Source organism: Pseudophryne corroboree, chromosome 3 (assembly GCF_028390025.1).
Source record: "Pseudophryne corroboree isolate aPseCor3 chromosome 3, aPseCor3.hap2, whole genome shotgun sequence".
NCBI classification, from domain to species: Eukaryota; Metazoa; Chordata; class Amphibia; order Anura; family Myobatrachidae; genus Pseudophryne; species Pseudophryne corroboree.
In genome coordinates, this window is record NC_086446.1 from 515,960,154 (window position 1) to 515,974,813 (window position 14,660).

At 46.7% G+C, this 14,660-nt stretch overlaps 1 pseudogene; it reads right to left on the reverse strand.

Moving 5' to 3' along the window:
• Positions 1-1,491: 1,491 nt before the first annotated feature.
• LOC134899785 (U2 spliceosomal RNA) lies at positions 1,492-1,672 on the reverse strand (annotated as a pseudogene).
• Between the last annotated feature and the right edge of the window lie 12,988 nt (positions 1,673-14,660).

A 14,660-nucleotide genomic window follows, 5' to 3' on the forward strand; every position in this document is an offset into this window, starting at 1 on the left:
ACATCATACATTCTTTGATTGGGAAATTCTTGAATGCAAAGCAAATCCACCTTAACATTAATTCCAACCTTTTCTTCCAGCAGATCCAGTGCAATAAATTTCAATCCACGAGCTGATCTTTTCTCCTCGCTGACAACAAAACGAATCGTTTGCTTCAATCCTATAGCTGCCATGATGCAAATGAAGAAAAGGAACGCCTCCACTCCACGAACAAAATCTGAATCCCTCCTCACCAGCCAGGGGCCCAAGGACTGGACCCCCCACTAAAAACCCCTCAGCCCAGACCAAGTACAACTGCACCTGGTCTGACCCAAAAGCTCGAGAAGCGATAACCCGAATAGGGGCCAAGGGAGGCCCGCGGCTGAAAAAGGATCTACAACCCATTATGGAGAATGACCCTCCCCCCACATGCTTACTCTATACTCTCTGTAGATTGATTTTACTTTTGGCGGCGGCGACGAAGAAGGAGAAATCCTGACCAACAAGCAAGCAGGCACACACCCACTCACCCACATTCCCTCACTCACTCCTGCATCGTGAGTTTTCTCTCCTGTCTTGCTGGCTGGATGATGCACAATCATTTACATGTGGTCCGCCTCCGACAACCACACCCACCAGACGTCTGACGCCCGTCTCTGGCTCCATGCTTATCACACTTACACAATGCTATGCACTTCATCAATCAAGCAGTGGAACATTAATTTTTCAATGGAAGGTTCCGTGGTTGCGTTGAACCTTTCCATGAAGTCCGGATTATTTCAACAAGTCCGTCCAACCTAGCAGATTTACATTTTTCACTACAGTGGAAGGGATCTGTTATGTCATCGTGATGCGTCCACATGCGATGTCACAATGAGCTTTGCTGTATGGACTGCATTCGCTTGGCTTGCTTGCTGACATCCACTTGAGGGAGACACCCACACGCGGAGATAGATGCAGCATATACATACATCAGAAGTTGTTCCTTTACTGTCTCTACAGCAACTATCCACACCTCCTGCAGCCAGCGTGGACACCACTGTCACAAAAATAAATAAATTCCAAACAAGAAAGGGTTCGAAAAGCCAAACAGAAGGATGATAATAATAATAGTAAGTTAGGAAATTTAGGAATTGATTTTGAAGTGGGAATGTTTGTTAGCGTGCTCTTAGTTTGCATTCCGGAATTAGGCCTACATAGGCCTCACATCTACATGGCCCCCCAGCATTTAAATTTGCCTTGGATAGAAGGAGGGAACTCAATGGAGACAAGAAGTAGACACAAAAAAAGACCACACACGGTAGTTTTTAGGTGCTTTTATTCATTTTATTCATCTATTGTAGCATTTTGCAAGGAACAGCAACGCTTGAATACAGTTTTGCAACAGTCTAAGCCTGCTTGAAAAATCCCCCAAAATCAAGGAGTTTAGCAATGCTGCAAGACCTTTGCAAATGCAAACCCTGGGAAAAAGCAATGACGTCGTCACTAGTCTATTTTTGGAAGACAGAATAGGAAAGGTGCACCGGTACCGGAGGTACTGCAATACCGGGTCAATGCGTGGAGTGGACAGAGCAAGCTCTTCTTCCATCTCCCTGTTCTAAAAATCCATTTAATATATGGCCCCCAGATAGGGGGCGTATCAGATATTAAACTAAGAACATTTTTTTATTTTTTTTTACTTGAAGCCCGAGGTGCGTGACTTCATCATCCAGTGTCTGTGCCAAACATGCTGGGGGCTTAGGTTCTTGGACGCTCTCCAAAACAAGAAGGGCCCTGTTACTCCCCATCCCCTCAGAGCCAAAAGGCCTACTGAGGGGAAAAAGGGACTGTGGGTCCCCCCAAGGTTGGCCGAAGCTTCCCCCTGGGGATCGAAACAGCCTCTGGCCCTCCCCAAGAGGAGAGGGCCTTAACAACTAGGGGAAAGGGTGACCCATAAGGGTCTCACCTAAACCCCAACAAAAAACAGTGACGTGACGTACAGAAAACATAAATAAGTGCAGTGTAGTGCAAAATAGAGCAAAACATGTGAATAAATAAATAAGCCCCAGCCAGAAGGCCGGCGGGGGGGGGGGGGGGTTTCAAAAATTATCCCTGCCCTAGCTGAAAGGCCAGGGAAAAGGAAAAAAGTGCAGCAGAAGTTGGAGAAGTGAAAGTGCAAAGTGCCGTAAAAGTGCAAAGATGGGCAGACATCACCACTGCATATTCGGGCAGCCCTGGCTCTTCCTGCACCAGTGGCACATATCACCCCAGGCTGCTCCTGACCTCCAGCCAGACCAAGCTTCATACCTACTCTGTGCCAGGGTCAACCCCCAGTACGAGAGAAGATACTAGACTGGACCATTCTCCACTCCATGCAAGGGGTCCTATTTCAACCCCTTAGAAGGACGGTGGATACTAAGCCTAGTTTTTCTCCACTCTCGACCAGAGGCATTTCCACACCCCGGCATGGTAATCCACAAGGTGTTTATACATTACACACTAGGAACCTCTCACGCTCCTAGTGTAAGAACAGGTACTCCACCAAATATTTCCCTCTAGCAGGTTGTTTTTGTTTTTTTTAAGCCTGAGGTGCATGGCTTCATCACCCAGTGTCTGTGCCAAACGTGCTGGGGCACAGGTTCTTGGACCCTCTCCAAAACGAGAAGGGCCCCGTTACTCCCCAACCCCTCAGAGCCAAAAGGCCTACTGAGGGGAAAAAGGGACTGTGGTTTCCCATTTGCCAAAGCGCAGAGGGACCCTCGAGTATCCCCAAGGTTGGCCGAAGCTTCCCCCTGGGGATCGAAACAGCCACTGGCCCTTCCCAAAAGGAGAGGGCATTGGAAACTAGGTGAGAGGGTGGCCCACAATGGTCTCACCTAAACCCCAACAAAAAAAGTGACGTGACTTACAAAAAACATCAATAAGTGCAGTGTAGTGCAAAATACGTGAATAAATAAATAAGCCCCAGCCAGAAGGCCGGGGGAATATAAAAAATTATCCCTGCCCTAGCCAAAAGGCCAGGGCAAATGATAGTGGGTGCAGACAGGAAGGGCTGAAGTGTTCTGTGCAAAAGTGCCCTAGTGCAATGGTGGTCTGAATCCCCAGTGCATTTCAGGCACCCCTGTCCCTTCCAGTTCCGGGGCCACAAAACACCTTGAGTTTCAGGCTGCTCCCAATCTCTTAGCCAGACCAAGCTTCATACCCACTCTGTGTCAGGGTCAACCCTCAGTATGAGAGCAGATACTAGACCAGGCCATTCCCGCTCCACGTAAGGGGTCCTATTTCAACCTCTAAGAAGGCAACGGATACTAAGTCCAGTTTTTCTCCACTCTCGACCAGAGGCATTGCCACACCCTGGCATGGTACTCCACAAGGTGTTTCTCCATTCCACACTAGGAACCTCTCACGCTCCTATTGTGAGAACAGGTACTCCACCATGTGTTTCCCTTGAGCAGGTTTTTTTGTTTTTTTAATCCATTCAGGTTAGATTTCAGGCATCACTACTATCCAATGGACAGTCATCTCTCAACCGAACCCAAACCATGAAATCTGCTCATCATCTTGGTTTATGAACAAGAAAAAGTACACATTACATAAACATAATAATTACAATCGACTTGTTACATGTCACAAATCCACATAATCCCACAACCTAAAAAAGCACTCTACAACTGCATAAACCCACAAAGAAAACCTCACACTTTAATAACTAACCACATGTTTCCACTTCTTGGTTTTCCAATACCCTTCTGCCTCCGAGCATCCACCACCAGTTTTACAATCATACAAGAAACACACATACAAATTACCAAGCACCATTCTTACACAATCCCTCACAGACAACTCCTCCTTTCTATACACACACAAATTCCTAGCGTCCCACAACACCTCTTTCACACTTGCCATAATTAACCATAACAATCATGCTTGCACTCTACCACTTGCACCTAATCGAAACTTTACAACCTTCCATGTCATCATATCAATACCTGCCACTTCCTTACATACACCACCCACACCCTTTCACACTTTCCTAGCAAACTTACAATTCCAAAAAAAATGCAAAATAGACTCACTCCCACCTCACCCCTCTATCTGACATGTATCCACCCGTACCAAATCACGCTTCTTCTGCACCTCACGCACTGGCAAAATCCCATGCATTACCATCCACACAATATCTCTCTGACGATTAGTCATACCTTTCACACTCATATTCTTCCATACTTCTTTCACCTCCACAACATTCAGACAATCAATATTACACATACTCTCTCTATCTTTCAACATCTTCATCCCTTTCTGTTTTTCCTTAAAATCAATCATTCTAATCCCACTCAAACCAAACTTTCTAATAAACTTCTCAATCATACAATACCAACCTGGGCAAATTGAGGCCACAGGCTTCCTCAAATCTCTCCTACACCACCCCAGACCACACAACATCCATCCACCCATATACTTCATCATACACGCTGCTTTACTGTCACTCTCAAACATCCTTGTTACAGACACAATTCCATTTCCCAAAAAAAACACTTCAATATTCGGAAAATCAATCCCACCCTTACCTCTAGCTTTCATCACATTCTCTCTCTTCATCCTCTCCATATTACATCCCCAAACAAACAAAAACAGCAATCTATGTATCTTCTGCAAATTCCTCGCACTTATTGGAAACACACAAGACACAAACAACAACGGTAAAATCACACTCTTAATTACCAACACCTTTCCTGTCATAGACAACTCATGCAGCTTCCAAAAATTAAATTTCCTAACAATCTTTTCCCCACACTCATCCCAACTCTATCCCTTTGAAATCACTCTCAAACTTAACCCAAAGCACTATTAACCCCCCTTCCACACATTCCACTCCCTCTATCCTTACACTATCATTTACTCTTATCCCAATTAACTTTAAAAGTGGACACACTACAAAAGAAACCAATCAACGATTTTGCCCTAGACAGTGCCGCAACATTCTCACACACAAGCGTTTCATCATCCATGTACCCCATCACTTTGAACACCTTACCCCCACTTCCAGGAATGAAAAAAAACCTCACCACCTTATCCCTCACAATCATTCTCAACAAAGGCTCAATCACACATATAAATAACACAGGATATAATGGACACCCTTGCCTAACACCCGATTCAACCGTGATCCTTCCACTCACATTACCATTCACTAACACACTACTCCCAGCACCTGCATACAAACTTCTAATCCTCTCCACAAACATACGAGGAAAACCCATTCTCACTAACACATTAAACATAAACTCATGCGAAAACCTATCATACGCCTTCTCAAAATGTTGTGCTAACACCATACATCTCTTCCTTCTCCTCATACAACCCTCAATAACACCAAATTATTCCCCATTCTCCTCCCAGGCACAGCACACACTTGTTCCCCACCAACCACTTAATCCACAACATTCCTCAGTCTATCCGCAATCACCTTCGCATATAATTTATAGTCCACATTCAGCAACATTATTGGTCTCCAATTGCCCAGTCTCTCCCTATCTCCCTTTTTATGAATTAACACAATGACTCCTTCACGCATAGACCCACTCACACAACCATTCTCCCACATATACCCATAAACCTGCATAAGATCCTTTTGAATTTCTTCCCAAAAGGTTACATAGAATTCCACAGACAAACCATCCATCCCAGCAGTTTTGTTCCTCGCAGCAGACATCAGAACCTTCCTCACCTCTTCCACACTAATATCACACATCAAACAATCCTTCTCATCCTCTCTAACCTTACCACTCAAAACACTTAACACTTCACTCACCATACTATCATCACATTCTCTCCTCTTATACAATTCTCTGTAAAAATCCTCAATCACACCCATCATATCATTACCACTCACCTCTCTCATCTTTCCCAATCACAATATTCATATCTTTAACACCCTGACACACTTACTTAAAGTAAAACCTCGAACACTCTCTTCCTTTCGCATATATATATTTCTTTATAACTTCTCTTTCATGCCTAATCTCATCACACACATCCACACCCAAATCCCTCACATGATACAAATATTGCAACCTCTTATTAGCATCCTCATACACTCTTCTGAGCCAATCTACATCCCCATCTCTTGAAAAATACTTTCACTCTCTTTTTCACCCAATCCCACAAACATAATATATTCTCAAACTCACTCTTCCTACATACACACCTCTCATACATACTCTTAAACGCTCTTTTCACTTATTCTTCTTCTAACAAACTACTATTCAACTTCCACACCCCACACCCATACCTCACATCCGACTTTCCTTCCATAACAAACTCTACATATTCATGGTCTGAAAACCCAACTCTTCTCTGCTTATACCCACTCCCACTCAAACCCTTAGAAATAAAAACATAATCCATCCTGGAAGCAGACCCCCCACTATCCGCCCAATACATCACTGGCGACCGCCTTATCTTACATACATCCACAACATCACTTAACAATTGCTTTAACAAATTCCCAGTAATGTCCCTCTGACTGACCCCTACCCCAAAACCAATTCCCTTATTAATGACACAATTAAAATCACCAACTAAAACAAGAGGAATTCTTCCTGGTATAAACAACTTAACTTTCTCAAACAACTCCTTCCTGTCATTTTTATCTACTGGGGCATAAATATTCATAATTCTGAACCTCCATCCTTTATAGCACAATATTAACATAATACAGCACCCCACTTCAATTTCAATAACCTTTTCCACCACCACCTCCCTATTCCAAATAAGTATACCCACCCCATCATTTATGTTACACTTAGTCCCAGACCATACGCAATTCTCAAAATTACCCTCTTTTTTTTTCTTCAAGGGCCCCTCAAAAGCCCCTCCTGTACACAAATAATATCACCCCCATAAGACCATAATTCATCCAGAACCTCCTAGCCACATTCTTAATGGGTCTGGAATTTGAAGATCCTATAACCAAGGTATGGCTGGCCGAAGGATAGGAACCATGTGGCATAACTAGTTCGGAATCTTAAAGTCCCCCTCATCCAGGTCCACCGGATTGAGATACCTCCATCGACTCTGTCGCCTCCTCCTCCTAAAAAAACGGCACTTAGATTCTGTCTAGGGGGGACCGCATAGAGCTAGTGCTCAGGTCCATAGCAAGATCTTGCACATTATCAGACTCAGCACCTGCAATACGTGGCTTCTTACAGGTACCTGCACCCTCCTGTTCCCCACTCTTACGCACCAGCTGGAAAGCCTCAGAGTCATCTGACAGGTTCTCTCTGCTCCATTAAAAGGCTTCAGATGCCGATTCTGACATTATCTCTGGGCTGGCAATCATCAGCACCCTGCCACCCGGCGTGAGGCTGCCAGAGCTGCTGCCAGTGTCCTCCTCCCGAATGATGTGCACAACAGGGCTTCTACTCACAGCGCTGCACTGAACAGACACTGCGCTCACACACTGACTCTCAGCGCTTCCACCTGCCACACACACAGCTGCCAGCAGGCTTCCAATTAGCGCTGCCCACACAGACACCTGCGGCTGACTCTGCACGTGCGAAGTTACCTCCATGCTCCGGTCCTGCGCTCCATCACAGTGTTTCTGTGCACCCAACACAGATTGAACATTTGGCGCTTCTGCAAGCTTCAGGGCTACCGCAGGCACATCACTCTTCTGTGCCCCATACTGATACTCAGCAGGCCCAGAACACTCTCTGCAGGTGTGACCCGTTAGCCCACACAGGTCGCAGGTTCTAGGCTCAGGACAGTCCCCTGCATAATGCCCCTCTTTCTTGCAATTCCTGCAGCATGAAAACAATCTCTTACACTCCTCCTTTTTGTGGCCATACTCAAAACATTTCCTACAATAAAGGGGTTGCTCTGGATAATATAGGAAGCCTATGCTCCCATTCACTGTAAAAGTAGCAGGAGGGTGCATGATTCCCCCAATACCACCTTCACACTTCTTAAACCTCACACAAAATTTGACCTTGCCGTTGAATACACCAACAATATTGGTTAGTCTGAATCCCCCCTGACATGAGAACAGTACCTGTGTAAGAACCGCTCAATAAGGTAAATTTCTTGAAAGGGGTTGTAAAGGTGCACGGTCACCGGAATCTCTTGGTATGAGAACAAGAGAGTAACCGTGATCCCTTCCAAATCCTGCGTTCCTTCTTTTTCCTTTAGTTTTTGGAAAACTTTTAAACAGTCCACATAATTATGGAAAGAGACATTATATAAGCCCTGTATAGGAAAGTCCTGTGTACAAAAGATCTCACCCTTGATGTCCACTCCAATTACTCCTTCCAAAAGATCCACCGCAATGTCTTTCAGACGAATAGCATCTCTCAAATCTGCATTCACCCCAAGCCGAATTGTGTTCTTGATCCCTAGAGCTGCCATACTGCAGAAAAATACGTGTCCTGATCCCTCCTCTCCAGCTAGTGGCCCTGGAATAGGATCCCCACAAACCAACCTTCTGGCAAGACCTCCACCACCTCACTTGGTCTTAGCCAAAAGGCCGAGAAGCGATAACCCGAACAGGGGCCAAGGGAGGCGCACGGCTGAAAAAGGATCCTCAACCCATCATGGAGAATGACCCTCCCCCCCCACATAACATGTACACTCTATACTCTCTGTAGATTGACTTGACATTTAGCGGTGGTGGCGACGACGAAGAAGGAGACATCCTGACTGACAAGCAAGCAGGCACACCCCCTCCCACATTCCCTCACTCACTCACTCACTCCTGCATCGTGAGTTTACTCTCTTTCTCTGGCTGGCTGGCTGGCTGGCTGGCTGATGCACAATCATTTGCATGTGGCCCGCCTCCGACAACCACACCCACCAGACATCTGCCGCCCGTCCCTGGCTCCGTGCTTATCACACTTACACAATGCTATGCACTTCATCAATTAAGCAGTGGGACATTCATTCTTCAATGGAAGGTTCCCTGGTTGCGTTGAACCTTTCCTTGAAATTCGGATTATTTCAACAAGCCCGTCCAACCTAGCAGGTTTCAATTTTTCACTACAGAGGGAGGGCTCTGTGATGTCATCGTGATGCACCCTCTGTGATGTCATCATTATGCGACACGTGATGTCATCATTATGCGACACACATGATGTCACAATGAGCTTGGCTGTATAGACTGCATTTGCTTTGCTTTCTTGCTTGCTGGCATCCACTTGAGGGAGAAACACCAGGAGATAGATGCTGCATATACATACATCAGAGGTTGTTCCTTTACTGCCTCCACAGCAAACATCCACACCTCCTGCAGCCAGCGCGGACAGACACCTCCACAAAAAAAAATAATAAGAATTTACTTACCGATAATTCTATTTCTCGGAGTCCGTAGTGGATGCTGGGGTTCCTGAAAGGACCATGGGGAATAGCGGCTCCGCAGGAGACAGGGCACAAAAGTAAAGCTTTTCCGATCAGGTGGTGTGCACTGGCTCCTCCCCCTATGACCCTCCTCCAGACTCCAGTTAGGTACTGTGCCCGGACGAGCGTACACAATAAGGGAGGAATTTTGAATCCCGGGTAAGACTCATACCAGCCACACCAATCACACCGTACAACTTGTGATCTAAACCCAGTTAACAGTATGATAACAAAAGGAGCCTCTGAAAGACGGCTTCCTACAACAATAACCCGATTTTTGTAACAATAACTATGTACAAGTATTGCAGAATAATCCGCACTTGGGATGGGCGCCCAGCATCCACTACGGACTCCGAGAAATAGAATTATCGGTAAGTAAATTCTTATTTTCTCTATCGTCCTAGTGGATGCTGGGGTTCCTGAAAGGACCATGGGGATTATACCAAAGCTCCCAAACGGGCGGGAGAGTGCGGATGACTCTGCAGCACCGAATGAGAGAACTCCAGGTCCTCTTTTTGGCAGGGTATCAAATTTGTAGAATTTTACAAACGTGTTCTCCCCCGACCACGTAGCTGCTCGGCAGAGTTGTAATGCCGAGACCCCTCGGGCAGCCGCCCAAGATGAGCCCACCTTCCTTGTGGAATGGGCATTTACATATTTTTTGCTGTGGCAAGCCTGCCACAGAATGTGCAAGCTGAATTGTACTACAAATCCAACGAGCAATAGTCTGCTTAGAAGCAGGAGCACCCAGCTTGTTGGGTGCATACAGGATAAACAGCAAGTCAGATTTCCTGACTCCAGCCGACCTGGAAACTATATTTTCAGGGCCCTGACAACATCCAGCAACTTGGAGTCCTCCAAGTCCCTAGCAGCCGCAGGTACCACAATAAGCTGGTTCAGGTGAAACGCTGACACCACCTTAGGGAGAAACTGGGGATGAGTCCACAGCTTTGCTCTGTCCGAATGGACAATCAGATATGGCTTTGTGAGATAAAGCCGCCAATTCTGACACTCGCCTGGCCGAGGCCAGGACCAACAGCATGGTCGCTTTCCATGTGAGATATATCAAATCCACAGATTTGAGTTGTTTAAACCAATGTGATTTTAGGAATCCCAAACTACGTTGAGATCGCCCAGTGCCACTGGAGACATCAAAAGGGGGTTGTATATGCAGTACTCCCTTAACAACTTCTGGACTTCAGGAACTGAAGCCAATTTCTTTCTGGAAGAAAATCGACCGGTCGAAATTTGAACCTTAATGGACCCCAATTTGAGACCCATATACACTCCTGTTTGCAGGAAATGTAGGAATTAACGTAGTTGAAATTCTTCCGTGGAGCCTTCCTGGCCTCACACCATGGAACACATTTTCACCTAAGCAGTGATAATGTTGTGCGGTCACCTCCTTCCTGGCTCTGACCAGGGTAGGGATGACCTCTTCCGGAATGCCTTTTTCCCTTAGGATCCGGCGTTCACCCGTCAACGCGGCTGCGGAAAGTCATGGAACAGACATGATTCTTGCTGAATCAAGATCCTTTCTAGTATCTCTTGAAGTTCCGGGTACCAAGTTCTTCTTGGCCAAACCGGAGCCACGAGTATAGTTCTTACTCCTCTCCTTCCTATCATTCTCCATACACTGGGTATGAAAGGCAGAGGAGGGAACACATACACCGACTGGTACACCCACGGTGTTACCAGAGCGTCCCAGCTATTGCCTGAGGGTCTCTAGACCTGGCGCTTCATGTGGGACGCCATCATAACCACCTTTGGTCTTTCCCAACGGTTTACAAACATGTGGAAACTTCCAGATGAAGTTCCCACTTTTCCGGGTGGAATTCATTCATGCTGAGGAAATCTTCCTAGTTGTCCACTCCCGGAATGAACACTGCTGACAGTGTTATCACATGATTTTTCGCCCAGCGAAGAATCCTTGCTGTCATTGCCCTCCTGCTTCTTGTGCCGCCCCGTCTGTTTACGTGGGCGACTGCCATGATGATGTCCTACTGGATCAGCACCGGTTGACTTTGAAGCAGAGGTCTTCCTAGGCTCAGAGCATCGTAAATTGCCCTTAGCTCCAGTATATTCATGTGGAGAGAAATCTCCAGACTTGACCACACTTCCTTGGAAATTTCTTCCCTGTGTGACTGTTCCCCAGCCTCTCAGACTGGCATCCGTGGTCACCAGAACACAGTCCTGAATGCTGAATGTGCTGCCCTCTAGAAGATGAGCACTCTGCAGCCCCCACAGAAGAGACACCCTTGTCCTTGGAGACAGGGTTATCCGCTGATGCATCTGAAGATGCGATCCGGACCATTCGTCCCGCAAATCCCCCTGAAAAGTTTTTGCGTGAGATCTGCCGAATGGAATCGCTTCGTAAGAAGCCACCATTTTTCCCAGGACTCCTGTGCATTGATGCACTGATACTTGGCCTGGTTTTAGGAGGTTTCTGACTAGGTCGGATAACTCCCTGGCTTTCCCCTCCAGGAGAAATACCTCTTTCTGGACTATGCCCAGAATCATTCCTAGGAACAGCAGACGTATCATCGGAAAACAGCTGCGATTTTTGGAATATTTAGAATCCACTCGTGCTGTCGTAGAACTACTTTAGATAGTTCTTTTCCGACCTCCAACTGTTCTCTGGAAACTTGCCCCTTTCAGGATATCGTCCAAGTAAGGGATAATTAAGATGCCTTTCTTCTTTTAAGAATCATCTTTTCGGCCATTACCTTGGTAAAGGCCCGGGGTGCCGTGGATAAAACAACGGCAGCGTCTGAAACTGATATTGACAGTTCTGTATCACGAACCAGAGGTACCCTTGTTGAGAAGGGCAAATTTGGACATGGAGGTAATCCTTGATGTCCAGGGACACCATATAGTCCCCTTTTTTCCGGTTCTCTATCACTGCTCTGAGTGACTCCATCTTGATTTGAACCTTTTTATGTAAGTGTTCAAAGATTTCAGATTTAGACTATGTCTCACCAAGCCGTCTGGCTTCAGTACCACAATATAGTGTGGAAGACTAATACCCTTTTCCTTGTTGTAGGAGGGGTACTTTGATTATCACCTGCTGGAAATACAGCTTGTGAATTTTTTCCCAATACTGCCTCCCTGTCGGAGGGAGCCGTTGGTAAAGCAGGCTTCAGGAACCTGCGAGGAAAAAATGTCTCGACTCTCCAATCTGTACCCCTGGGATAATACTTGTACGATCTAGGGGTCAACTTGCGAGTGATCCCACTGCGCGCTGAGACTCTTGAGACTACCCCCCCACCTCACCTGAGTCCGCTTGCACGGCCCCAGCGTCACGCTGAGGACTTGGCAGACGCGGTGGAGGGCTTCTTTTCCTGGGAAGGGGCTGCCTGCTGCAGTCTACTTCCCTTTCCTCTATGTCTGGGCAGATATGACTGGCCTTTTGCCCGCTTGCCCACATGGGAAACGGAAGGATTGAGGCTGAAAAGACAGTGTCTTTTTCTGCTGAGATGTAACTTGGGGTAAAAAGGTTGGATTTCCCAGCTGTAGCCGTGGCCCCCAGGTCCGATGGACCGACCCCAAATAACTCCTTCCCTTTATACGGCAATACTCCATGTGCCGTATGGGATCTGTATCACCTGACCACTGTCGTGTCCATGACATCTTCTGGGAGATATGGACAACGCACTTATCTTGATGCCAGAGTGCAAATATCCCTCTGTGCATCTCGCATACATATATATAGAATGCATCCTATTAAATGCTCTATATCAATAAAATATTTTTAGTCAGGGAATTCGACCAAGCCAACCCAGCACTGCATCTCCAGGCTGATGGCGATCGCTGGTCGCAGTATAACCACCGTATGTGTGTATATACTTTTTAGGATATTTTTCCAGCTGCCTATCAGCTGGCTCCTTGAGGGCGGCCGTATCTGGAGACGGTAACGCCACTTGATAAGCGTGTGAGCGCCTTATCCACCCTAAGGGGTGTTTTCCTAACTTCTGGCGGGAAAGGGTATAACGCCAATATTTGCTATCGGGGTAAACCCACGCATCATCACACACTTCATTTTATTTTATCTGATTCAGGAAAAACTACAGGTAGTTTTTTCACTCCCACATAATACCCTTTTTTGTGGTACTTGTAGTATCAGAAATATGTAACACCTCCTTTATTGCCCTTAACGTGTGGCCCTAATGAGGAATACGTTTGTTTATTCACCGTCGACACTGGATTCAGTGTCCGTGTCTGTGTCTGTGTCGACCGACTGAGGTAAATGTTTGTCGGCCGTCTCATGTCGTCAACCGACCTTGCAGCGTGTTGACATTTTCACGTAATTCCCTAAATAAGCCATCCATTCCGGTGTCGACTCCCTAGAGAGTGACATCACCATTACAGGCAATTTCTCCGCCTCCTCCAACATCGTCCTCATACATGTCGACACACACGTACCGACACACAGCACACACACCTGGAATGCTCTGACAGAGGACAGGACCCCACTAGCCCTTTGGAGAGACAGAGGGAGAGTTTGCCAGCACACACCAAAAAACGCTATAATTACATAGGGACAACCTTATATAAGTGTTTCTCCCTAATAGCATCTTTATATATATATTTATATCGCCAATTAGTGCCCCCCTCTCTGTTTAAACCCTGTTTCTGTAGTGCAGTGCAGGGGAGAGCCTGGGAGCCTTCTCTCCAGCCTTTCTGTGAGAGAAAAAATGGCGCTGTGTGCTGAGGAGATAGGCCCTGCCCCTTTTCCGGCGGGCTCGTCTCCCGCTCTTTAGTGAAGTTTGGCAGGGGTTAAATATCTCCATATAGCCTCTGGGGGCTATATGTGAGGTATTTTTAGCCAGTATATAGGTTTACATTTGCCTCCCAGGGCGCCCCCCCCCCAGCGCCCTGCACCCTCAGTGACAGCGTGTGAAGTGTGCTGAGAGGAAAATGGCGCACAGCTGCAGTGCTGTGCGCTACCTTTAGAAGACTGTCAGAGTCTTCAGCCGCCGATTCTGGACCTCTTCTAACTTCAGCATCTGCAAGGGGGCCGGCGGCGCGGCTCCGGTGACCATCCAGGCTGTACCTGTGATCGTCCCTCTGGAGCTGATGTCCAGTAGCCAAGAAGCCAATCCATCCTGCACGCAGGTGAGTTCACTTCTTCTCCCCTCAGTCCCTCGTTGCAGTGATCCTGTTGCCAGCAGGACTCACTGTAAAATAAAAAACCTAAGCTAAACTTTCTCTAAGCAGCTCTTTAGGAGAGCCACCTAGAATTGCACCCTTCTCGGCCGGGCACAAAAATCTAACTGGAGTCTGGAGGAGGGTCATAGGGGGAGGAGCCA